At 45.8% G+C, this 25,111-nt stretch overlaps 1 long non-coding RNA gene across 1 annotated transcript; it reads right to left on the minus strand.

Annotated features, from left to right (window-relative positions):
- Positions 1 to 304: 304 nt before the first annotated feature.
- Positions 305 to 9,036, minus strand: LOC310754582. The gene is made up of 2 exons (XR_014543889.1): positions 8,624 to 9,036; positions 305 to 432 (listed from the first exon to the last, which is right to left on the minus strand). It is a non-coding gene; the product is annotated as an uncharacterized lncRNA (long non-coding RNA).
- Positions 9,037 to 25,111: the final 16,075 nt, after the last annotated feature.

The raw sequence follows: 25,111 nt of genomic DNA on the forward strand, positions 1-25,111 counted from the left end.
GTGTGCCTTTGGGGGTGAGGTCAAGCTCTTGGAAGGTTGCAGTGCCTTGCTGTGGCTGTAGGTCAATATGGGAAAGTCATGTTTTGTTGCAGCTGGGGCAGATGAATTTGTCCGGTTGTGCATATGCAGATACACCATGGCATTTCTTCTCTCTGCACTCCTCTCAGCAGTCTTTTCTCATTTGATCACTGCTATGGATACACAGCTTGACTGCCTCTCCCCAGGCACTGTGGTCGTCTGCAAGGGATTCCAACATGGCAGGGTTGAGGTTAGTGAAGCAGAGACACAACTAGGCACACGCATCTAAAACTAACATTTTTAATACGTGTATTTATTTCTTGTGGCAAAACTGGCCATTCTTCAACACCACTTTAGCCTTCCTTGGCCTGGCACACAGTTTTGGAAGAGCAGCTCTCCCCTGTTGTGTGATCCCTGCAATGACAAGAAATATAGCAATCAGGGTCCCTGGTCCACCTGGAGACTTTCAACATAGCCTATTTAGCATAAGATGCAATCCTTTAGGAACGTTTGCAGAGAACATCGCTTGAGTCAGGTCTGATGCAACAATTTTTCCAAACCTATATCTTTCCTCTCCCATAAGCAACATACCGTATTTCGCCATTTATTCCGGTTTGGCCAAGAGTTCATTCCTCCTTTCCTCTGCTATTATTTGTTCATCTTCCTGCTGCTGCTTCTCTCCCCCTCTCCCCCTTTCTCTCCCTCTCTTCCTCTCCCTGTGCCTGGCGGCTTATGAGAGACACTACGGCATGAAAAGATATTCGCTCAAATAAAGTTGGATTGAACTATATTATTGAAAAAGTGACCTCCAGTGGTCACTGGGACATTCACCCATCAGCTGCAGGCAAGTGAAAAAAAGCTATTGCTGGGGACTTTTTCAGCCTAAGGGGGGACAGTGCCATGGATGACCGCAATGTCCTCCCCAGTCAACACCCCCCATATATATTAATACTTAAAACACACACACACAAGAATTTTCAGTCTTGCAAAGGTGTATTTCACACAGGCAGCGCTCAGTCCCCAGCGGCACATGGGTCACGATTGTAAGGTGTCATTCAAAAGGATCACAGCACCTTTTATTCCACACACTCTTCCCCTCCCCACCTCACAACCCCCCACTGAAGCCCCATTCAGAAATCTATCCTTCTGGATAAGTGGCTGGTGGCTTATAGGAAACTCTAAAAAGGTAGTTTCAGAGGAACTGACTTGGTTCACGCCATGGGATCCACAGAAATCAGGGACGTGTCTTCTGCAAGAGGCCAGCATACTGACCAGCAGTGTGGATGCTCAAATGCCCAGGAGTCTGTGCTCTCAGAAATGAAATGTTTGCTATTTCCCTTCCAGAAGCAGCCATGATCCCATGCAGTGAGCCTCCCATTTATTCAGATACAGTGGTACCTCGGGTTAAGTACTTAATTCGTTCCGGAGGTCCATTCTTAACCTGAAACTGTTCTTAACCTGAAGCACCACTTTAGCTAATGGGGCCTCCTGCTGCCGCTGCGCCGCTGGAGCACAATTTCAGTTCTCATCCTGAAGCAAAGTTCTTAACCTGAAGCACTATTTCTGGGTTAGCGGAGTCTGTAACCTGAAGCGTATGTAACCTGAAGCGTATGTAACCTGAGGTACCACTGTAGTTCATATCATATTCTGCTAGATTGCCTTTGGAATTTACACAGCAACCTTGTAAAGTAGGACACAGCAGTGCCTGGAATGAACTGTAGATCAGTTTAACAAAGTTCACCAAATTAGTTTGAAAATCTCTGAATGATACCTGAAACCAATTCCAATAATTACGGAGTGACTGGGACATGAATTAAGTTTGTTTTGGGGAGGAGCTCTGAACAATTTCCAGTTCATCTTCAAGTTAATTATTTTACATAGGTTTTTTAGCCCTTTTAGCTTTAAGGTCATAATTGTTGCGGGAAATAATTGAAAACATGCACATTCCACTCTTCGTGTGTTTTGACATTTTCTTAGGATGCTTTCAAACAACACTTTACTCCTTCTTCCACATCTTAAGTGATCTTTCACATGGCATAAAACCACTTCTGGTTTGGAAGGTTCCATGAACCAGGGGCCATAAAAAGAAAAAAAAGTTTGATTCAAATTTTTCCCCGTTACTTTGAAAACCACTGTTATGTGTCTGTAGGGTGCCGTACACCATGAATCCCTAGATTCAATAAAAATAGAATTAATCAAGGTTTGGGAAGTTAAACTGTGCCAAATTCTGAAGCCCCAGATACAGCTAGGCAAGCCTGGTGATAGGTTGTTGGTCCTTAGGAGAACAAAGCCTAGTAATGATCTGGGATGTTAAACCAGAATATTAACATCCAAAGAATGTGCTAGTCAGTAAATGGGTGGAGCCCCATCTTGAGATGAGAGGCAGTTAGCATAACAAAATATGTATTTTATCAAAGTAATTGTTGAACTGAAATACAATTAAGAAGTAGTAAATTGGGGGGGGGGCAAGAGAGCGAGGCCCTAAGCTATAGCTTGTTTAGCTTATATGTAAGTCCAGCATCCTATTCTCACAGTGGCCAACCCTCAAGCAGGATCCAAGCACAAGAGCACTCTCCACTCCTGCTTTTTCTAGCAACTGCTATCCAGAAGCATTACTGCCTCTGTCCACTGTGGGAAGAGCATAGCCATTATGGCTAGTAGCCATAAATAGCCTTTTTCTCTATGATTTTTTCCAATACTCTTTTAAAACCGTCCAAGTTGTAGGCTATTACTGCCCTCTGAGGGAGTGGGTTGCACAGTTTAACTCTGCATTGCGTGAAAAATGACTTCCCACCCCCCTCTGTCCTGAATCTTCCAACACTCAGCTTCATTGGCTGTCCATGAGTTCTAGTGTTATAAGAGAGGGAGAAAAGTTTTGTTGGCCACTATGAAAACAGGAGGTTGGACTAGATGGACCACAGGCCTGATCCAGCAGGGCTCTTATGTTCCTATTATTTCCATTGCTCACAAATTATTTAATTAAATTTTTGATTTGTATAGCTTTATACACTGTTTAAAATATCTACGTGTAATGGTATAAAATGCTCATTTAAATACAGCAAAAAGCAGAATTTAAAAACAATAGACACAATAAAATTATGAAAATACAGATAAATTCAATATATTTTTTAAAACCAATGTGCACAATAGAATTACACATCTGGCTGGACTTGCCTGAACAAATGTGTTTTTAGAAGGCATCGAAATCAACAGTACAATAATATCAATATGGAGGGAGTTCCTAGGCATGGCCACACATGCAAGAATAGGTGCTACAGAGAGTAAGTGATGCTAAATTGTAGCTCTGTGTTGTTGGTATAATTTGGGAAATTGGGTGGAAGTGCTTGGTCCATGTCTTGAGCAGCCCATCCCCTTAAGAAACTAGGAACCATCTTGAACTCCTTTTTTTAAAAAAAAAGTTTTTCTGACTATGGAATCTCACCCAGTAGCTCCTTAAGCTTTTTGAAATCAGCCTTCTTAAAGTCAAGAGAGCATGTTTGACTACTCAGTTTTCCCTTGCCTCTGTAATCATGAAACCCAGGAACTCAAGATCACATCCTCCCAAGTTTCCCAGTTCAGTCAATCGGTTCTTCCCTGTTGGTGAGGACCAGGTCCAAGATACGATTATCCCCTTCTGGGAAATGAAATTTTCAGCAAGGGATTGGAGGAATTTGTTGGACCTTACAGTCCCAGCAGATACCGCGGCAGTTGAAGTCGCCCATCTCTACTGTAGCTCTCCTTTTTGAATGTTTAGTAATCTGCTCTAGGAAAGCATCAGAAAGCATCACCCAAGTCTTCAGTCTGGCTTGATGGTTTTTAGCAGACACCCACAGTAAGGTCACTGCTGTTTCTCCCCTATGATTTTTACCCACATACTCTCAATCTGCCTTCCGTGCTCCAAGTCATGGACCTCTTCACAAGTGCACACACACCCTTGAACAATGGAAGGCAGCTCCCCTTAGTATATTTAAGGAGTTTAGTGAGTTTAATTGCATATTCCCATAGAACAATCATGACCAATACAAAGAAGTTCACAGAATAAAAGTTCACTCCTGACTTACCTGCTAGTGTTCTCTATTCCTGGGCTCTTTATCAACAGCTCATTACTGGGAAAATCCAGAGCAAAATGGCAGTGATGTGGGTTCTAATAGGATTCAGAGCACATGCAAGAGCTGGGGGGGTGGAGTTCCTGTCAAGAGCAATCTGATATTTGCTCCTTTTGGGGTGTCGTCCATGTCTACACCCAGCTGAGACTCCTGGAACAAACCACCACACTGTATTACACAGCAGGAAAGGCTGTCAGAAGGGTGTGTGTGTGTATGTTGTTAGTTTTTTGTGAGAGCACGAGACCAGAATCCAGGAAACCAGGGGCGGAAATCATATGATAAGGTATATTACAGGGGTCATTTCAGCAGCAGCAACAAATTTTATTCTATGATCAAATAGGAATGGGTGCAGAATTCGGATCCGTTCACATCTGAAAGTGAACTGACTTCATTCACAATTGCCCAAACTCAGGGGTTGAGCACCGATAGCTATGGAAGAGAAATGGAGCCAAGAAAAGATAAAATGGAGATATTTATTAGCAGACTGTGAGGAAACCAAATTATTTTTATGCTGTATAACTAAGGGGACCAAAAACAACAATAATAATCCATGCTCAGTGGCCACAGAATGCGGACTGACAAAGGGTGGGGGTAACAACAATGCAATGGAGTATCCTGGGAGAGGGTGGCTGGCTGACCTGAACACCTGAATAACACTCTACGCTGCAAAATTTTGTTGCAGCTCTCACTTTTTGTTGCTCTAACTGCCTTATAAAATTGAGGGCACGGGAAGGAAAACACAGCTTTTCTGTTAATGAAAGAGCCTGTTTTGAAAACAAGAACCTAAGAAGAGTCCTGCTGGGTCAGGACAAAGGAGGCCCATCTAGTCCAGCCTCCTGTTTTCACAGTGGCCAACCAGGTGCCCAAATGGGAAGCCCACAAGTAGGACCTGAGCACAACAGCCCTCTCCCCTCCTGTGGTTTCCAGCAACTGGTATTCACAAACATTAAAAGGTAAAGGTAACAGGACCCCTGACCGTTAGGTCCAGTCGTGGCCAACTCTGGGGTTGCGGCACTCATCTCACTTTATTGGCCGAGGGAGCCGGCATACAGCTTTCGGGTCATGTGACCAGATTGACTAAGCCACTTCTGGTGAAACCAGCGCAGCACACGGAAACGCCGTTTACCTTCCCACTGGAGCGGTACCTATTTATCTACTTGCACTTTTTGGCGTGCTTTCAAACATTACTGCCTCCAAAAACAAGGTCTAAAAATGTTTCTATTCCAGATTCAATGTTATGCTTTTAATTTTAATTTTAATTTTTTTTAAAAAAAATCTTTGTCACCCTTGGTACTTGTCCCAGTTACCCCCACCCCCAATTTATTTAGCTGATTAAAAAAACATATATCTGAACTTTTGAGACTCAAAAGTTTCCTCCACAAACATCCCAGTTGCACTGGGGTGGTACAAAGTCAAAAATTTCCAATGCTAAGAGATGAAATAATGAATGATGCATTCATTCATCTCTTAAGACTGACAACTCTTGAAATAAAAGGGATGGAGAAATTATACTGATTTATGCAGCTTATATTATTACATAGACTGGACATTCAGACACAATTACATCTGAACAAATTGACCAACAAAATGCCTACTTTCAATTTTGTAAACAACTAGATAAAAAAAGAAAAGGCTAGCTCATGTTATGACACATATACTTGGAAACATTTTATTCCTATCTTTAAAAAAATGCAGATGATTTTTTTTTGTTTTATTTGGTTAGTTTGCTTTGTTTCCTTTTTGCTTTTTATTTGCTATTTGTATGTGTTTCTGATTTTTTGATTTTTTGATTTCTTGATTTTTGAAATAAAAAAATCACAAATCACAAAAATTGGAAAATCGGGAAAAATCAAAAATCAGGAAAAAAATCAATCAATATTTTTTTGTTTTATTTATTTAGTTTGCTTTTTGCTTTTTATTTGCTTTTGTATGTGTGTTTTTGATTTTATGATTTTTTGAATTTTGAAATAAAAAAATCAGAAATAAGAAAAATAAAAAATCAGGAATAAATAAATAAAGCAAGTGAAGTCACTTATTTAAGAAAAGAATATTGTGAAGCAGAGGGAATGCTAGATTGATTAAGGTTGCAACTCTTCCTACTGGCCATGAAGCTCTAATTTTGTTTGTCTAAATACTTAAGGAAAATTAATGCCCAACAAGCAAACAGAACCAATGTAGATTTCTGGACCCACTCTACATTTGTGGTGCCTAAGACTATACATAACTGGCAAGCACCCTTTCAAAATCAGTTGTTTCATTTCAGCTATACTTGGGCAATGAGCTGAAATCCTTTGTGGGGACGGGGGGGCGGAATTGGAGCTGCCATTCTTTTAATTTTGGGGCATTCAAAAAAATATGTACCTGTACAGGAACTTTATTTTTATTCTTATTACTACTAAACCCCTTGCCTCCAGGGCACACATCTCCAGTTGCTTTCAGCTGGTAACCCACACAGACACATACCCTGGTCCACTCCATGAACTCCTGCTAGAAGCCCTTGCAAAGTCTACCAACATTTTGTTATGTTCTACACAGTGATCTGTGTCAGAGGTTCTAGCCCACATCTTTGAAAAAGGCAGCGACTGGGTACCGCCAGGCAGCCCTTTGGGAGAGGGATGTCAAAATAAAAATCTCATCCTGTCTCCCCAATTATAAGCTGTTTGACAATGGAAGGGACTCCCTCGGAAGAAGGCGCAGGCTCGTTTTCTGCTGTTCTGGAGGGTAGGAACCAAACCAAGGGATTCAAATGACAAGGAAATGAGATTCCAACTAAGCTTTAGCAAGAACTTTCTAAACGTCAAGAGCTGTTCAACAGGGGAACGGACTCCCTTAGAAGGTGGTGGAGACTCCTTTCTGGGAGGTTTTAAGTTGGATGGCCATCTATCCGGGATTCTTTAGTTGTGATTCTTGCATTGCATGGGCTGGACTCAATGGCCTTGGGGTACCTTCGAACTCTAAAATCCTATGGTTTCCTTCCAGCTTCAGGTATGCAAAAATGAATCTTTCAAAGTTTTGATAACTCAGGGACAAGGGACTTTTGTCAGCCTTATGAGGGCCACATGTCAACAAGGGTGGGCCAAGTCACTGCAAGGCCAGCTCCAATCAAGCAACTCGCTCCAGCAGCTCCTGCTTGCAGGCTTCTCATAACAGAAATCTGGTTGGCCACAGTGAGAACAGGATGCTGGACAAGATGGGCCACTGGCTTGATCCAGGATTCTTCTTATTCCCAAGCAAGAACCAGCTTGCAATATGCTTTTAAAAGCATCATCGCTGCACAGAGGTTGAATACACGGACCTCCCTGGAAGGAAATGTATTTCATATAATCATAGAATTGTAGAATGGGAAGGGACCCCAAGAGGCATCTAGTCCAACCCCCTACAAAGCAGGAATCACAGCTAAAGAACCCCTGACAGATGGCCGTCTGCTTAAAAACAGCGTAGGATTGGCTTTCGTTCTTAGTTCCTGGAGTGCTTTCATCCCCAGAGCCTGCAGTGCAAGAGAGCTGAAACTGAGCAGCCAACTAGGGCCTCTGCATGCCAGCAGGGCACACACTGCGTGGGATGGGCCTGCTTTTGGAATAATAATAGGGGATGCTCTGAGCACACCTCTAAGGCTCTTCCAGGTAAAGAAGAAGGGGCGTGGAGGATAAAACAAGCAGGCCTTGCTCTTTGATCAGGGTAAGGATGCAGCTCAGCAGCAGGCCACTGGCTTTGCACGCAGAGGTTCCCAGGTTCGATCCCCAAGGGCATCTCCAAGCAGAGCTGGGAAAAACTATGAGTGCATGTGGTAGTGAGCAAGCTGCAGGGGAAGGCAGCTTCCTGTGTTCAACATTCGGAACCATGAGGACTAGAATCTTGCTTTATTTTTAGGGAATGGGCAGCAGCTCAGTGGTAGAGCATCTACTTTGCACACAGAAGCCCCAATGCCAGGGACTGAGTTGGCAAACTTCTGCATGCAGAGCTGGTACCCTACCTTCCACGGAGCCAGGCTGTTGTTCCATTTAGCCCAGTCCTGTCGCACTGACCAGAAGTAACTCTCCAGAGTTTCAGGAAGTTTTTCGCCTGCCTCGCTTGGAATGCCGGAGGGGGGCTGGACCTGGGAACTTCTGCATGCAAAGCAGGTGCTCTACCACTAAGCCAAAGCACCTCCCAGGAACAGAGGGGGCTGCTTTTTACCAAGTCAGACCACTGGTCCAGCTACTTCAGAATCCTCGCTACTAACTAGGGGACCTTCTGCATGCAAAGCAGCTACTCTGTGGGGGGTGGGGGGGAGAGATCCCAAAGTCCGATCCCTCCTTGCATCTCTTTCCAAAGCTTCTTCCTCCTGGCCGGATCTCTTGCAGTTTTTTCCGTGGGCGAAGGCAGGCAGGCGGGCGGTTACGGCAGCCTCCCGGAGGCTCATTGATCGCCCAAGGGCAGAACCAACCAAACCAAAAAAAGGGGGGACTTATTAATTTGGGTTCTTTCTTTCTTTTTTTCTTTCTTTTTTCACAGCTCACATTTCTTGCTCTGAAAAGCGTCTTCGGCTGACGCGGAGGCTTCTCTAAGGCCCAAAGTGCAAAGCCCAGCCCGGCTGGCTTCCTCCTCCCCCGCGGCGGCTACTGCCCATTCCCGCCGGATCCCCCCACGCTCCAGATGTAAAAAGGGAGGCGCCGAGAACGGGCAGAGACTCCCCGCGGGCAGTCGCGAGGAAAGGGGTGGGGGCGAAGGAACTGCAATTCCCAGCATGCCTTGCTGCTCGCTTGCTATGGCAAGCCCGGAGGAGAACCCCCCCCTCGCTGGGGATTGTAGTTTTTTATTGATGAGGGTGATTTTGCTGGGAATTGTAGTCTTTTATTAATGTTGATTACGATGGGAATTGTAGTCTAGTTATTATTATTAATAATAATTGTAGTTTATTATTATTTTGCTGCCAATTGTAATCTATTCTATGATTCTGCTTTTATTACGGTGTTGGGAATTGTAGTCTGTTATTATTATTTTGCTGGCAAGTGTATATTATCATTTTGCTGGCAATTGCAACCTATTGCTAATTAATATCAATTTGCTGAGAATTGCCGTCTGTCATTTATTATTATTTATATTATCATGGCAATTGTAGTCTCTTATTTATCATTATTATTATTTTGCTTGCAGTTGTGGTCGCCGTCATTATTAGTATTATTTACACGTGTGCGTGCGCGCGCGCGCGCGCGTTTTTAAAGTTCACCCCTAGAGGGGAGCGCCTCCTTTGGGGGTGGGGGGCGTCGGAGAGGGGGCGCCGAGAGGGCTCATGCGTTGCAACGCCGTGCAATTTAATTGCACCCCTTCCTCTCCCCCCCCCACCCCCGCGGCTCATCATTATCTCCAGCAGGATCGAAATTAGAAGACTGGGGGGGGGGGGAGAGAAAGAGAGGAGGAGAAACAGCTGCATTTCCCATTAAAAAAAGGAAGGAGCGAGGCAGGCAGGCTTTTTAACCCTTCTTCTCCCGCGATTTTTAACACCCCATGGGCTGGTTTGGGTAGGTATATTTGCGCTGTTAAGGCTGTGATCCCTTCTGCAGACTTAAGCCACACTGAATTATCCGTGGATCTTTCTTTTTTCACACCGGGTTGCATGCCTACGATCTTCTTCATATTTACTTCGGAGTAAACATCCGAAGTAAGCTTACTCTGGAGGTAAACATGCCTGAGACCAGACTGCAGACCACCATTCATTTTCATTACTATATGGTTTATACCCCACTTTTCCTCCAACCAGCTCTGTGGTGGCTCTTCTCCTCCCCTCCATTTTATCATTGCCACAGCCCCTTGAGGAAGGCTAGACTGAGAGGAAGTGGCTCAAGGTCAACATCCAATGAGTTTCATGTGGCTGAGTGGGAGGATTTGAACCCTGGTCTCCGATGTGCTAGCCCAAGACTCTAATCACTACGCTAATCCATACAGCTGTCTTTGGAACGGGCCTGCCCAAATGTAGTGGGTTTTACTTCGGAGGAGACAATAGCTTGGGTTGGGTTGTAACAAAACCCGCACACATTGTCGTAGGCTGGGGGGGGGCAACTCCCCAAATCAAGTAAATAAAAAAAAATAACCAATTGCATCACAGATAACTTAGGTCTGCCCCTCCCCAACATAAAGCCTGCCCCCCCCAAAAAAAAATCCTGGCTATGCCCATGGCCACACAGCTCCATGAATGAATAAATTGTTGTTTAATTAAATAGCCAAGGGAAATATTGCAAAGTATCAAAAAGTTCTTAAAAATGAATTATCCTTTCTTTTCAGCAAGACTTAAGCCGAGATCCTTATGCCAGTCTGTATATGTACTGATTTTGAAATTGTTTTGAGGTTTTGTTTTTCATATATGGAATAGCTTTTAATCATATATTTATCGTAAGTTTATTGTTCTAACCAAAGGCCATGACAGACTTGAAGCAATGGTATTAATAAAATACAGTGGTACCACGGGTTACAGACGCTTCGGGTTACAGACGCTTCAGGTTACAGACTCCGCTAACCCAGAAATACTTCCTTGGGTTAAGAACTTTGCTTCAGGATGAGAACAGAAATCATGTGGTGGCGGTGCGGCGGCAGCAGGAGGCCCCATTAGTTAAGTGGTACTTCAGGTTAAGAACAGTTTCAGGTTAAGAACAGACCTCCGGAATGAATTAAGTTCTTAACCTGAGGTACCACTGTAATACAGAATGTGACCACACTTGGCTCAGATGGGTTCAAGGAGATGGGTGCACGGTGGGGTATAGCTACCACTACCCAAGCTTCAGGACGCGGGTGGCGCTGTGGGTTAAATCACAGAGCCTAGGACTTGCTGATCAGAAGGTTGGCGGTGCAAATCCCCGCGACGGGGTGAGCTCCCATTCCTCGGTCCCTGCTCCTGCCAACCTAGCAGTTTGAAAGCACGTCAAAGTGCAAGTAGATAAATAGGTACCGCTCCGGCGGGAAGGTAAATGGCGTTTCCGTGCGCTGCTCTGGTTCACCAGAAGCGGTTTAGTCATGCTGGCCACATGACCCGGGAGCTGTACGCTGGCTCCCCCGGCCAATAAAGCGAGATGAGCACCGCAACCCCAGAGTCGGTCACGACTGGACCTAATGGTCAGGGGTCCCTTTACCTTTACCTTACCCAAGCCTCTGACCTCTACTACGACACCCACTTTCTGAACCAGGGCCTCCCCAGGGTGCATGTCAGCTGCCAGTTAGGGGGGTGGGACCCAGCCAGCGCACCTCTGGTGACAACCACAGCACCTTCTGACCCCCTAGGGACCCCAGAACTCCTCCTTCCTATTTTGTTCCTCTCCCGCATCCTGGCTCCACTGCCAGAAGTTGAGAAGGGGACCCAAGGCAAACTCACCCACCCTCTGGGCAGGGTTAAGGTTGGGTGTGGGAGTGGCTTTTCTGATCCAGATGTTTATGTGAAAGGGGAGCCTTGGCAGGGCATACCTGCAGGGCTGGCCCATTTGTGGAACTGGGCACAGAAGCCTATAAAAGAGAGGACAGTTTGGCATCTCTCAGACTGGGCAGTCAGTTCTAGTTGCTGTCTGTGGATGGTGCCTGGCCTAGCATTAGCAATCAGTTGTGAGAGTCTTGAATTGCAGGGGGTTGGCTAGATGGCCCTTGCAGTCCCTTCCAACTGTACGATTCTATGATCCGTAATATAAGCCAACATCCATGATGTAAGAGACAGAAGACAACAATGGCTCCAACAAGTTTAAATCTAGCTTGATGTCAGGTTAAACCTCCAAAACAACTTGTAGTGATTTCTTCTTCAATTACAGTGGTACCTTGGTTCTTGAACTTAATCTGTTCCGGGAGTCCGTTCAACTCCCAAAACCGTTCAAAAACCAAGGCACGGCTTCCGATTGGCTGCAGGATTTTCCTGTAGTCAAGCAGAAGCCGCGTCGGAAGTTTGGCTTCTGAAAAACGTTCGCAAACCGGAACACTTCCTTCAGGGTTTGCGGCATTCAGGAGCCAAAGCGTACGAGTACCAAGGTGTTCGAGAACCAAGGTACGACTGTATTATTATTTGGTAGCTGGTACATAGAGGACCACTCTGTGTGTTACAAAACTATTATTGCCACTCACAAGAAACTGAACCACTCCCATCAGGTTGTACCTGCTTGCTTGTGCAAACAAAGGTTTCAGAAACTGTTTGTACAGTGGTACCTCAGGTTACAGATGCTTCAGGTTACAGACTCCGCTAACCCAGAAATAGTACCTCGGGTTAAGAACTTTGCTTCAGGATGAGAACAGAAATTGCATGGCGGCGGCGTGGCAACAGTGGGAGGCCCCATTAGCTAAAGTGGTACCGAACAGTTTCAGGTTAAGAATGGACCTCCAGAACGAATTAAGTTCTTAACCCAAGGTACCACTGTAATTGTTTTTACATACAGAGGTGTGGTTTTTTCCTTGTTGAAGTTTTTTGTTGTTTTTTACTGTGAAATTGATTCATGGTATTTTAAAGGAAGTGGTTCATAAACAGAATATTTAAAAAAAATTGGGAGGAGTGAGGAAATTCCCATTTGAAGTTGGCACTTTGAAAATATTACAACATGCACACATTTACACAGAGAGAGAGCTCTATGCAGAGTGGCAGCTAAAAATTTGAAATAAAAATTCCACCTCAAATCCAATATTTTGGATCTACTCAGAAAGGCTGTACACACACTACACATTTAAAGCACATTCCTCACCCCAAAGAATCCTGGAAACTGCATACCCTTGACAGTGCTACTGTTCCCAGCACTCTTATCAAGCTAGTTCCCAGTATTGTTATTGGAGGAGAGAATGTGATTTAAATGTATGGTATGACCCAATATACCCACATATATTAATGAACCTAAGTTTGTCATGTCTTTTTATTTATAAACATATTTCTACACCTCTATTCATAAATTTAAAAATTGGCAGTTTCCCAACGGTCATACCTAAAACCATACAATAAAAAACGTATAACATTCTAAAATCAGAAATCAGCTATTCTGGAAATATGTATTCTTTTCATTGCCTGCATAAGCCTAAAGGAATAGAAAAGTTTTCAGAGGTGTTTAAGCATTAAAACAGAAGGCACCCGCTCAATCCTCTGTTGGCAGAGCATTTCACAAGACTCTGATACCACCAAAGAAACATTATTTGCAACTCAGAGCAAAATTGGCTAATCTGCAATCTTCCAACTGATCCTGGATCTATAATTCCCATCTCCCCATCCCATTGATCATGCTGTTTGGGGCTTTAGCCCAACAACATGTGGAGGTCCATTCTGCAACATTTTGGTGGGATTTTACTTCTTTTACATCTCCAAGTGAAGATCACACTCATTTACCCATTTCTATGCGTCAGATTTGGTGATCAGAACAACCCCTTTATATTGTTTTCCTATTCATTTGTTTGCTTTCATTCGTTTGATGCATTTCTATCCCACCTTTTTCTCCAAGGTGGTTCTCCCCCTCCTCACAACAAGCTTGTAAGGTAGGTTTGGCTGAAAGGCAGCAACTGGCCCAAGGTCACACCCAGTGAATGCCGTGTCAAACTGGGGATTTGAACCCTGGTCTCCCAGGTCCTAGGCCGATACTTTAATCCCTATGCCACACTGACTCTCCCTTATGCAACACTCATTGGAATAAGTACTGCTTCCGAAACCAGGACCGTGAAATCTATTGGTTATTTCCAGTGGGGCCAGGTGCCCATTGGTGGTGGTGGTGTTGGTGGGAGTCAGAAAGCCCAAGGGTCACTGATGCCAGAGCCAGTGGTGGGTGGAGCCAATGAGTGGAAGAGCTAACCACTGGCGGAGGAAGAGGCGTGCGGGGGGAGCGCATCGCCCCCGGCAGCACGATTCCGGAGGGGTGCCATCGCGGCTCCCCCCCCAGCACTGGGCACCACACCCCTACAGGCGGCACACCACACCCCCAGAACGCACACCACGCCACACCCCCACCTGCTCTCTGCCCCGCCCCGCCCCGCCCCCGGTGCCAGAGCATAAAGATCCGCCACTGGAGCTAACTAATTCCAGTTTTGTCTCATAGGTTTTCTGCAAGCGACAGCCCTGAGACAGAGGAGGAGTAGGAAACTGAACCCATTGCAATGCCCTAGATTGGTTGTAAATAAGGAGGTAGGAAGGTGGAGCCTGGCTGAGGGTAAACAGATCTTATTTATATTTATTTATCCTTCACTACTGCATTTATTGGACGCAGGTGGCGCTGTGGGTTAAACCACTGAGCCTCTTGGGCTTGCCGATCAGAAGGTCGGCAGTTCGAATCCCCACAATGGAGTGAGCGCCCATTGCTCGGTCCCTGCTCCTGCCAACCTAGCAGTTCAAAAGCACATCAAAGTGCAAGTAGATGAATAGGTACCACTCCGGCGGGAAGGTAAACGGCGTTTCCGTGCGCTGCTCTGGTTCGCCAGAAGCGGCTTAGTCATGCTGGCCACATGACCCGGAAGCTGTACACCGGCTCCCTCGGCCAATAAAGCGAGATGAGCGCCACAACCCCAGAGTCGGTCACGACTGCACCTAATGGTCAGGGGTCCCTTTACCTTACTGCATTTATATCCCACAATTTTTCTCCAAGGACCTCAAGGTAGCACACATGGTTCTCACCTTCCCCAGTTAATTCATACAACAACCCTGTAAGGTTGGTTAGGCTGAGAAGCAGAGGCTGGCCCAAGGTCACCCAATGAGCTTCATGACCAAGTGAGGATGTGAACCCTGGACTCCCAGGTCCTACTCTGGCACTCTAAGCACTACACCATACTGCCCTAATGGACCAGCCTGCACTGGATTGTTCAGATCTTTGTGGCTTATTGTCATCGTGTTGTTGTTGTTGTTGAAGAATAACAGTTTAAAAACAGGGGTAGGGGAGTGGGCATCTAGAGGGCCAGCATGATGGATCTTTTGCTAGTGCAGCATTTAAAAATCTGAATTAGTGTTTTAGGAATGAGCAAGCTGTTGCATGGTAGAGCTAGCATTTACACCTAATACAGTTCCAGCTGATCACTTTGTGATGGTTTCCCAAAAAACCTATTTAGCACCAAAAGCACTTCCTTGAAAAAGCACACCCCCACACACACACCGTAAGTTGCTCACCAGATCAATTCAAATCAAGTGCAGAATACCCGCCCGTGGGGTTGTAAACTGAAAAGACATGACGCAAAAGGAAAAGGATAGAGACGAAGGAGCCGAAGCCGGGAAAGCAGACTTGGGCCAGTCTCTGCCTCTCAGCCTAACCTACCTCACAAGGCTGTTTTAGGGATTAAATGAGGAGGGGGACTACCATGCATGCCAGCTTGATCTCCTTGGAGAATGCAACAACAACAACAACAACAACAAGTTTCCCTGCCCTGCCTTAGCTGCTTCAGAGCCTTAGAGAACAGGGTCCACTAATTTTTTTAAAAAAATAAAGAAACAAAGAATTGCCACAGTACAAATTATTGTTCAATTTAACATTTTTTTACATTTTCTTAGTGTGGGAAGGGATCAGTTCTATCCCATCCCCAAGTCCATTTACACATCAGAAGTTTAGAACTTTTGAGGGATGAGCAAGAGAGTGTGAAAGGATCCAAAAGTACTTCTGGAGGCTGGCTTAACCATTTCTGCAAAGTTGCAGAGCCTCCCTTTTTTGTTAGGGAGATTGGCTCATTGTTTTCAGTTGATGGCCTTTTCAACAGATTAGGAAATACCTAAAAGGGGCACCCTTCCCTCCCTCCCTTCCTCCCTCCCCCCCCTCTCTCTCACACACACACCCCTCCTTGCTGAAGATGCTCTGATCATGGTGCCAGCAATGAGAAAATGCAGGTTTTGAATCAAAGACATAAGAACATAAAAAGAGCCTGTCTGCTGGATCTGGTCAATGGCCGATTCAGTCCAGCAACCTATTATCACAGTGGCCAGAAAGTTTCCCCACAATTAAATGCTTTTCTTTTGATCTGTTCAAGGTCACACCTGCAGTTTCTTAGTTCAGCCCAAAAGTGAAAGTATCTTCCCACTCCCAAGCTGAACCATAAATTTTCCCTTTTATCCTTTTAGCGTCCCCTCCCCCCCCCCCCGGCAGTCCTTGCAAAACAGTAAGAACTCCAGCACCCAAGCTAGTGCCCAATGTACTGCTCTGCTTTCCTATGGACCACATCAGCAAGGCAGAGAGGGATACAGTGGTACCTCGCAAGACGAATGCCTCGTAAGACGAAAAACTCGCAAGACGAAAGAGTTTTTCGTTTTTTGAGTTGCTTCGCAAGACGAATTTCCCTATGGGCTTGCTTCGCAAGACGAAAACGTCTTGCAAGTTTGTTTCCTTTTTCTTAAAACCGTTAATACCCAGGGTGCATTGCTTGAAGAGGTGCAGTTCCGTGCTTCGCAAGACGAAAAATTCGCAAGACGAAAAAACTCGCAGAACGAATTAATTTCGTCTTGCGAGGCACCACTGTATTGTGTTGTCTGGGCCACCCAGGACCGCCATATACATGTTCCAAGCTTGCGCTCTGGAGAGATCACTTTGGTGCTCCTAGTGCAGCAAAAACAGTGCTGGACGCAGCAGTTATGGGTTATAAGCCCAACATGATTGGTGTAAGGTACGAGTGCTACAGGTTGCCTTCGATGGAGAGATAATCATGACTAACTGATCAGCTACTACCCGTCTTAAGCCAGGCAGCCCTTGGACAATAAATTGCTGAGCTGCCACTGTCCACCTGCTTCAATGGGTGCATGCACCAGGCAGAAAAGAAAATAAACAAACCTCTTGCACTTAGCAAGCTGTAACGTCAGGACCATATGTCCTGGCCTGTCCTCCTGCAGATCAACAACAATGAGCTAAAAATGTTCAACAATGATGTTGAACAATGTCTACAGGAGACCAGACTCACTTCAAATGGCTGCCTCCAAGAGAAGAACTACACCTTTTTCTGGCAAGGGGGACATCCAGAAGAACCATGTAGGCTTCGCAATGAAGAACTCCCTTCTGTCAGTGATAGAACCGCTGGCTGAGGGCTCAGAATACTTGCTTTGCCCCTGCCTCTCAACCACCTCCAGTCCGGTTAATATCTTGAGTGTCTATGCTCCCACTATGTGCTCTGACATACAAACCAAGGACCAGTTCTACAAGGAACTAGACCAGGCTGTCAGGAGGGTCTCAGGCTATGAACACCTATTCCTGCTGGGAGGTTTCAATGCCAGAGTTGGGGGCGATCATCACAAATGGGGCAACTGTGTAAGTCACTTTGGTATTGGCAGCAAGAACAAGAACAGACAAAGACTGCTTGAGCAGTGCTTGAATCACAGCCTCTGCGTCACGAACACTATCTTCTCTATCAAGGCAAAACACTGAATGTCCTGGATATGTCCAAGGTCAAGGCCACTGGCACCAGCTGGACTTGATAGTCACTAGGCGATCGTTCACTCCCACTATGTTGATTGCTACACAGATCACTCCCTGGTGGTGAGCAAGACTCATCTCCAGCCAAAGAGGATCCATAGCACAAAGCAGAAAGTGCAGCCTTGAATCAACACTGCCAGAACAGTCATACCTGAACTTTATGAACACTTCTATCTGATTCCATTCAACAAGGCATACTGAACTGCCCCAGAGATAGTGTCAAAGCAAGGTGGAACTACATCAAAGAGGTAACCTACAACACAGCTATGTCCTCCTTTGGCAAAAGAGAGCAGTAGATCCCCAACTGATTTGAGGCCAGCATGAAGAACGTGCAGCCTGATATCACTGCAAAACGTGAGGCTGTTGTGACCTTGCTTGCTGCACCAAGAAAGGCAAGAAGTGATGCCCAGCAGATTGCCAGATGATGTGCCAATGACCACTGGCTAAAGCTGTGTCAGAACATTCAACTCGCTGCTGGCAATAGCAGCACTCACAAAATGTATGAAGGCATGAAGAAAGCCTTTGGCCCAACAGTCAGGAAAAGTGGAGAGATCATCACAGACCACAGAAAGATGAAGCGATGGGCAGAGAACTATCAAGAAACTGTACTCATGGGAAAACATGACACAGGACTCAACAGTATCCAGACTCTGCCTGTTTTGGAAGAGCTGGAAGTCGTCGTCGTCCCCCCCCCCCCCCGCTCCCTTGATGAGCACCATCAACTTTCAGGTAAAGCCCCAGGACAGGATGGAATCCCAACAGAAGTGCCAAAAGCCAGATTCAATTCCTCCCTCATGACACACCGCCACAGCCTCTTCCTGCAGTGTTGGGAACAAGGATTCATGCCACAAAATACGCACAACTCCAGCATTGTGACCCTCTACAACAGAGTGGTCCAATGTATGGCCAGAGGGCCTCAGCAACATTTGGCAACCCTCAGCAACATTTGACCCCCACCCACCCAGCCCTCCTGCTTGCCTTTCCAAAGCCAGGTAAGAGAGGTGCTGGGCTTTGGCAAGGAGGTATGAGGGCTCTGACAGGGTTCTCCCTCCTCCTTCCCAAAGTCTAGTGAGCACTTTCCCAGATTTGGGAAGGGGATGCAAGGGCTCTAGGACCCTGCCAGAGACTTATGCAGCCTTCCCAAAGCCCAGCACCTCACGTAGCTAGCTTTGGGAAGGCAACAAGAAGGCATCAAATTTTGGGCTCACTCCCCCAACCCACATGCAACAAAGCACTGTGCAGCCCACAGGTTTCATGTCCAAGTACTCTTGCATCCCACTTGGTATGAAAAGTTGGACCACCCTGCTCTACAAGAACAAAGGTGACCACCATGACTGTAACAACTACCACTCGCAGGAAGTCCAAGTCACAAAGCGACTTTAGCGCTCAGAGGTCAACAGCCACCATTATTTTCCCACTGTGTCATCTGCAATAGAAATGCTGGGAGCAGAGATACTCCTTGTACATCGCCTTCATAGACCTCACAAAGGCCCTTGACCTCATCAGTCTTCACACTGCTCAACAAGATAGGATGCCCACCTTAGCTCCATAAGATGATTCTGTCCGTCCACAAGGACAAGCCTGGCACCGTCCAATATGACGGCTCATCCTCAGGCACCTTCACCTTGACTGAAGACGGTGTTGACATCCATGCAAGGAGTGATGGGGGTCTGTTCAAACTGTCATGTCTCCATGCCAAGACAAAAGTATGGCAGGTCCTCATCCGAGGGATGTTTTTTGCAGACAATGCAGCCTTGGCAGTGTGTTCTGGGGGAGCTCTACAGGTGATGAAGATCAATATCTTGGGACAGGACATCTCCAGCACTCCATGCATTGGTGACCACATGCTTGAGGTGATAGACCATGGGTAAGCAAACTAAGGCCCAGGCCAGGGCCAGATCCGGCCCAATCGCCTTCTAAATCTGGCCCGTGGATGGTCTGGGAATCAGCATGTTTTTACATGAGTAGAATGTGTGCTTTTATTTCAAATGCATCTCTGAGTTATTTGTGGGGCATAGGAATTCGTTCATTATTATTTTTTCAAAATATAGTCTGGCCCCCCACAAGGTCTGAGGGACAGTGGACCAGCCCCCTGCTGAAAAAGTTTGCTGACCCCTGTGGTAGACAATTTTATCTACCTGGGCTCCATCATAACCAGCAACCTCTCCATCAACACTGAGCTGGACAGGTGTACAGGCGCGCACACACACACACACACACACACACACACACACACCAATTTACATGCATTCTACTTACGTGCGACCACATATACGTGTGGCGCCTGGAAATAATTAAATAATTCAATTCATACCCAGAAATGGTGAGAGCTGGAGAGTCCTTGTGGCTTGTGAGGAGACTCTCCCCAGAACTCGAAGAGGATGTCACCGAGGGTGAAAGAAGCCCTGAAGAGACCTGGGGCACAGCGGGACTTTGTTTATGCTGCTCAGTCTCCCTGCCTAACAGCATAGCAGCCGCTTTCTTGTACATCCTCCAGCCTCCTGTCAGCCCCAGAGCTTCAGTTCCAGTTGTGGCTATTTTCTGATACAGCTTTCTTTTGGTATGGATTGGAGAGAAAGTGGCAGAGAGGGCATTTAAAGTGTGTTTGGAAGGTACTCACTTTACAGAATTCCACTTATGTGGGGGGGGGACCTGGAATGTAAACCCCGAGTAAGAGAGGAGTTGCCTATATTAGTAAGGCCAAGAAAAAAGCACACCAAGAACTCAGGCCAATGTAAGTTTCAATAGTGGGAGTAGTCCCTACTCACAAATAAATAACCAATTTTAACAAAAACTGATCCATTCAAAAGTATGTATTCTGACAAGGATTACAAACTCAAATAGAGATTAATCTCTATTTGAGTTTGTAATCCTCTATTTGAGTTTGTAATCTTTGTCAGAATACATACTTTTGAATGGATCAGTTTTTGTTAAAATTGGTTATTTATTTGTGAGTAGGGACTACTCCCACTACTGAAACTTACATTGGCCTGAGTTCTTGGTGTGCTTTTTTCTTGGTATATTTAATAACAAGAACTGCAACTTATTTAACGTTTGTATTGGCAAGGCAGCTATGGCAATGGCTCACCTCTCCAAAAGGGTATGGGAGGATGTGATGCTGATATCCAATACTATTGAAGGTCTGCTAGGCTTAGTGTTGAGATGTGGTGGCAACTTACACCGGCCAGGAGTGATGCATCAACGCCTTCCACATGTGCTGGGTCAGGAAGATTTTGGGGATCCCATAGCAGGACAAGCACCTCAAACAAAATTGTGCTCTCCTAAGCCCACATTCCCATCACAAATCATGGAAATGGAAGGTACCCTGAGGGTCATCTAGTCCAACCCCAGGCAATTCAGGAATCTCAACTAAAGCATCCAATACAGTGTTGAGACAAGGAATGACCACTGGGAGGTGCACAGAGAGAAGAAACGCCCTGGTGCATCTGCAGCAGCACAACCGGACACAACAAAGCATGCCTCTCTCATATCTGTCTCTACAGCCACGACAGGCACTGCAACCTTCCAACAGTTTGACTTCATTCCCAAAGGTTCACTCTTCCCCTGTCTCCTAGGACAGATGGATGCCAAACAGCCAGATGCCTGTAAAAAGGTAAAGGGACCCCTGACCATTAGGTCCAGTGGTGGCCGACTCTGGGGTTGCGGCGCTCATCTCGCTTTATTGGCCGAGGGAGCTGGTGTAAAGCTTCTGGGTCATGTGGCCAGCATGACGAAGCCGCTTCTGGCGAACCAGAGCAGCGCACGGAAACGCCGTTTATCTTCCCGCCCTATTTATCTACTTGCACTTTGACGTGCTTTCGAACTGCTAGGTTGGCAGGAGCAGGGACCGAGCGACGGGAGCTCACCCCATTGCGGGGATTCGAACCGCTGACCTTCTGATCGGCAAGCCCTAGGCTCTGTGGTTTAACCCACAGCGCTACCCGCGTCCCATTTAAACCCTGAATGAAACATTCTAAATGAAAAACCCCCAAATGTTGTAACTCTTTTTTCTTTTTTTTACACACTGGTATTGTCGACAGAGGGGAAGAGTAAGAGGGGAAGTCCCAAATGTTGTAACCTATCCTCATAAGAGAATAATAAACAACCAGGGAGCTAGTGTGGCATAGCAAATGTCAAAGACCAAGACCTGGGAGAGACCAGGGTTCAAATCCCCACTTAGCCATGAAGCTCACTGGGTGACCTTGGGCCAGTCACTGCCTTTTAGCCTAACCCACCTCACAGGGTTGTTCTGGAGATTAAATGAGGAGGGAAAACCATGTAGACCACCTTGAGCTCCTTGGAGCAAAAGGTGGAGCAGATATGCAATAAATCAATAAGTAGCAATCAAGGGTGGAGGGAACTAAGAGTCTTAAATCCTGAACTGCATTTTCTGCATTACAGTGGTACCTCGGGTTAAGTACTTAATTCGTTCCGGAGGTCCATTCTTAACCTGAAACTGTTCTTAACCTGAAGCACCACTTTAGCTAATGGGGCCTCCTGCTGCCATCCTATTCTCATCCTGAAGCAAAGTTCTTAACCCAAGGTACTATTTCTGGGTTAGCGGAGTCTGTAACCTGAAGCGTATGTAACCCGAGGTACCGCTGTACTGGCGCCACCCCTACGGACATGCGAAAATATGTGCTGTCCTGCTCATGAGGAAGGGTGGAACGGAGCAGAGAACCTGGGGAGTTTAGAAGGGACCTGGGCGACAGAGCCAGGAGATGGTTATCACCACACACAAAGTCAGGAAATTGATACAGTCACCGCTCAACTGGGAGGGTGCAGGATGAGGGCAGCTAACAGCAGACACTCCAGCTTTGGGAAGGAAGCAGGGCAGCTGTCACACTGCAGAGGGACTTCCTGCAGGGGCCTCTGGTGACCCAGGGGGAGGAGGCAACAGCTGCAGTCAAATGAGGATCTGAGAGCACGCTTTTTTCCTGACAGCCTGCAGCACCCTGGATCCAAGTTTGTGCCAGAGCTGAGCTCTGGCGGGAGGACTAGGATCCTGCCACACCTCCAATCGTAGGAACACAGAAGCTGCCTTGTATATCAAGACCACAGGTCCATCTGGCTCACTATTGCTTGACACTGACTGGCAGTGGATTTACAGGCTTTCAGGAGTTGCCTTTGCTGAGAAGCTAGACCTCATAGTTCTGGATGATGGGCTGGGTTAGCTAACAGAGGAAGCTGCCTTATACATGTCACATGTTAAGTCCACCTGGCTTAGTAATGTCAACAATGACCACCACTGGCTCTCTGGGTTTACAGACAGGGAGGTCTTTCCAAGTCCTACCTGGAGATGCCAGGGATCAAACCTTCTGCATGCAAAGCAGGTACTGTGGTACCTCGGGTTAAGAACTTAATTCGTTCTGGAGGTCCGTTCTTAATCTGAAACTGTTCTTAACCTGAAGCACCACTTTAGCTAATGGGGCCTCCTGCTCCCGCTGTGCCGCCGCCGCAGCACAATTTCTGTTCTCATCCTGAAGCAAAGTTCTTAACCCGAGGTACTATTTCTGGGTTAGCGGAGTCTGTAACCTGAAGCATCTGTAACCTGAAGCATCTGTAACCCGAGGTACCACTGTACTCTGCTCACTGAGCTATGGCCCCTTCCCCAAAGGAAAGGCAATCTGGTAGGCATTGTATACGTGGACTGTCAAAATGCTTTCGACAAAGTTCCTCAGCAAAGGCTACTGAGAAAGCTTAGCAGTTGTGGATGGCCCATCTATTCCTGCATCCTGTTCTCTCAGTGGTCAACCAGATGCCTGCAAGCGGGACCCAAGCTCAACCACCCTCTCCTCTCCCGCTGTGGTTTCCAGCAACTGGGACTCAGAAGCATTGCTGCCTCCAGCTGTGGAGGCAGATCATAGCCATCATGGCTAGTAGCCATTGATACCCCTTCTCCTTCCTCCTCCATGAGCTTGTCCTATCCTCTTTTAGAGCCACCTAGGTGACTGGCCATCACTGCCTCCTGTGGGAAGGAGTTCCATAGTTTTACTCTGTACTGCATGAAAAAGAACTTCATTTTATCAGTCCTGGATCTTCCAGCATTCAGTTTCATTGGACGTCCACCAATAGTAGTGTTAAGGTCCTGTTACTGATTAGTAAGTGGTTAAAGAACAGGAAGCAGAGAGAAAGAACTGAATTGGACAGTTCTCACAATGGAAGAAGGTCAAACCCCATTCCTGCAACTCTAATTTGTTTTAACTGTTTTTAATACAGCACTGTTGTAACCCATCCTGGGACCTACAGGGGAACAGTAGGTGTCTTTGTTTTTAGTTTAAAAAAAAAAGATTGGCCCCCAAAAAAGCTCAATAAAATGGATGAATTGGCAAGAAATTAGGAGTGCATAAAGACTTATCAATGAATGTTGATGGGGGTCTGAGCTGCACAGTTGTTTGGGTCACAGAAGATAACCCAATAAATAATGCAGTTTACCCAGCTGTGAAATGGGCAGATTCCATGTCAGGGACCATCAGCAAAGGAACTGAAAACCTAAATGCAAATATTGTGATGGTGTGACTAACCAGACTTGGAACATGACAAAAAATCCTGTGGCACCTTAAAGGCTAATGCGCCTGCTAACAGGCATAAGCTTTCATGGACTCAAGCCCACTTCTTTGGATGGGTGAAGTGAAATCTTGGTAGGCAGGCATGCAGGAGAGAAGAGTTGTAAGGTGCGAGTTGAATGGCAAGCAGGATCCAAACATTACAGTCGGTGTGATAAATGGAGGTGAAACGTGTGCTTAACATACACTGCCTTTACACTGGCAGATTAGTGATAATTTACTCAGCATGGCTTATAAGGTTGTACTCACTCATGTTATGGGAACCGTTCACCAAGAAAATATCCTGGCACTGGTAAGCTAATTCCCACATGCAGCACAAGAAGAAGAAGAAGAAGAAGAAGAAGAAGACGAAGAAGAAGAAGAAGAAGAAGAAGAAGAAGAAGAAGAAGAAGAAGAAGAAGAATTATTTTTAAAAATCTGTTGTGTTAATTTAACTCACAGGTGGACTGGAGCAACTCCACTGCAAGGAAAGCTTGCAACATTTGGGGCTTACCACTTTAGGGGGGAAATATAGGACCCCCCATATATATATATATATATATATATATATATATATATATATTGCAGGGTGTGGAGAAAATGGAGAACAAACTCAACCCAGCTTGCTTGTGAGTAGAACCTGTACACTGGGAAGCCAATTAATCTGTTAGAGCAGTCATTTAAAGACCGGAGAAGCTTCCCATTTTGAATTCCCTCTTTCCCTCAGTTTTCCTGCCTTAAGATCACTTTGCCACGTTACTACATCAGTTTGCATTTTTTTTAAAAAAGTCATCAGCATTTTAGTCTGCCTTATTCCTAATATACACCCATTTTGTCTGCAGTTTTGCCTAATGCACACCTATTAGCAAAACCATTTCCCTTACATAAAGCATGCTTGGGTCTTATTTTTCCCTAGCATAGTGCAAATTTATATCTTATTTTTGCTAATATATGCATTTTGTACACCATTTTTTATGTTCGTTTGGTGAAATTCGGAGAAGTGTGAATTTCAAAGGATAGCTGTGTTTTGGTTCACAGATCCTTTCGGAAAGTGAAAATTGGGGAGTTGCCCCTCAAAATGTAAATCACACCAGGT

The sequence above is a fragment of the Podarcis filfolensis genome (assembly GCF_964270895.1).
Source record: "Podarcis filfolensis genome assembly, chromosome: Z".
Classification (NCBI taxonomy): Eukaryota; Metazoa; Chordata; class Lepidosauria; order Squamata; family Lacertidae; genus Podarcis; species Podarcis filfolensis.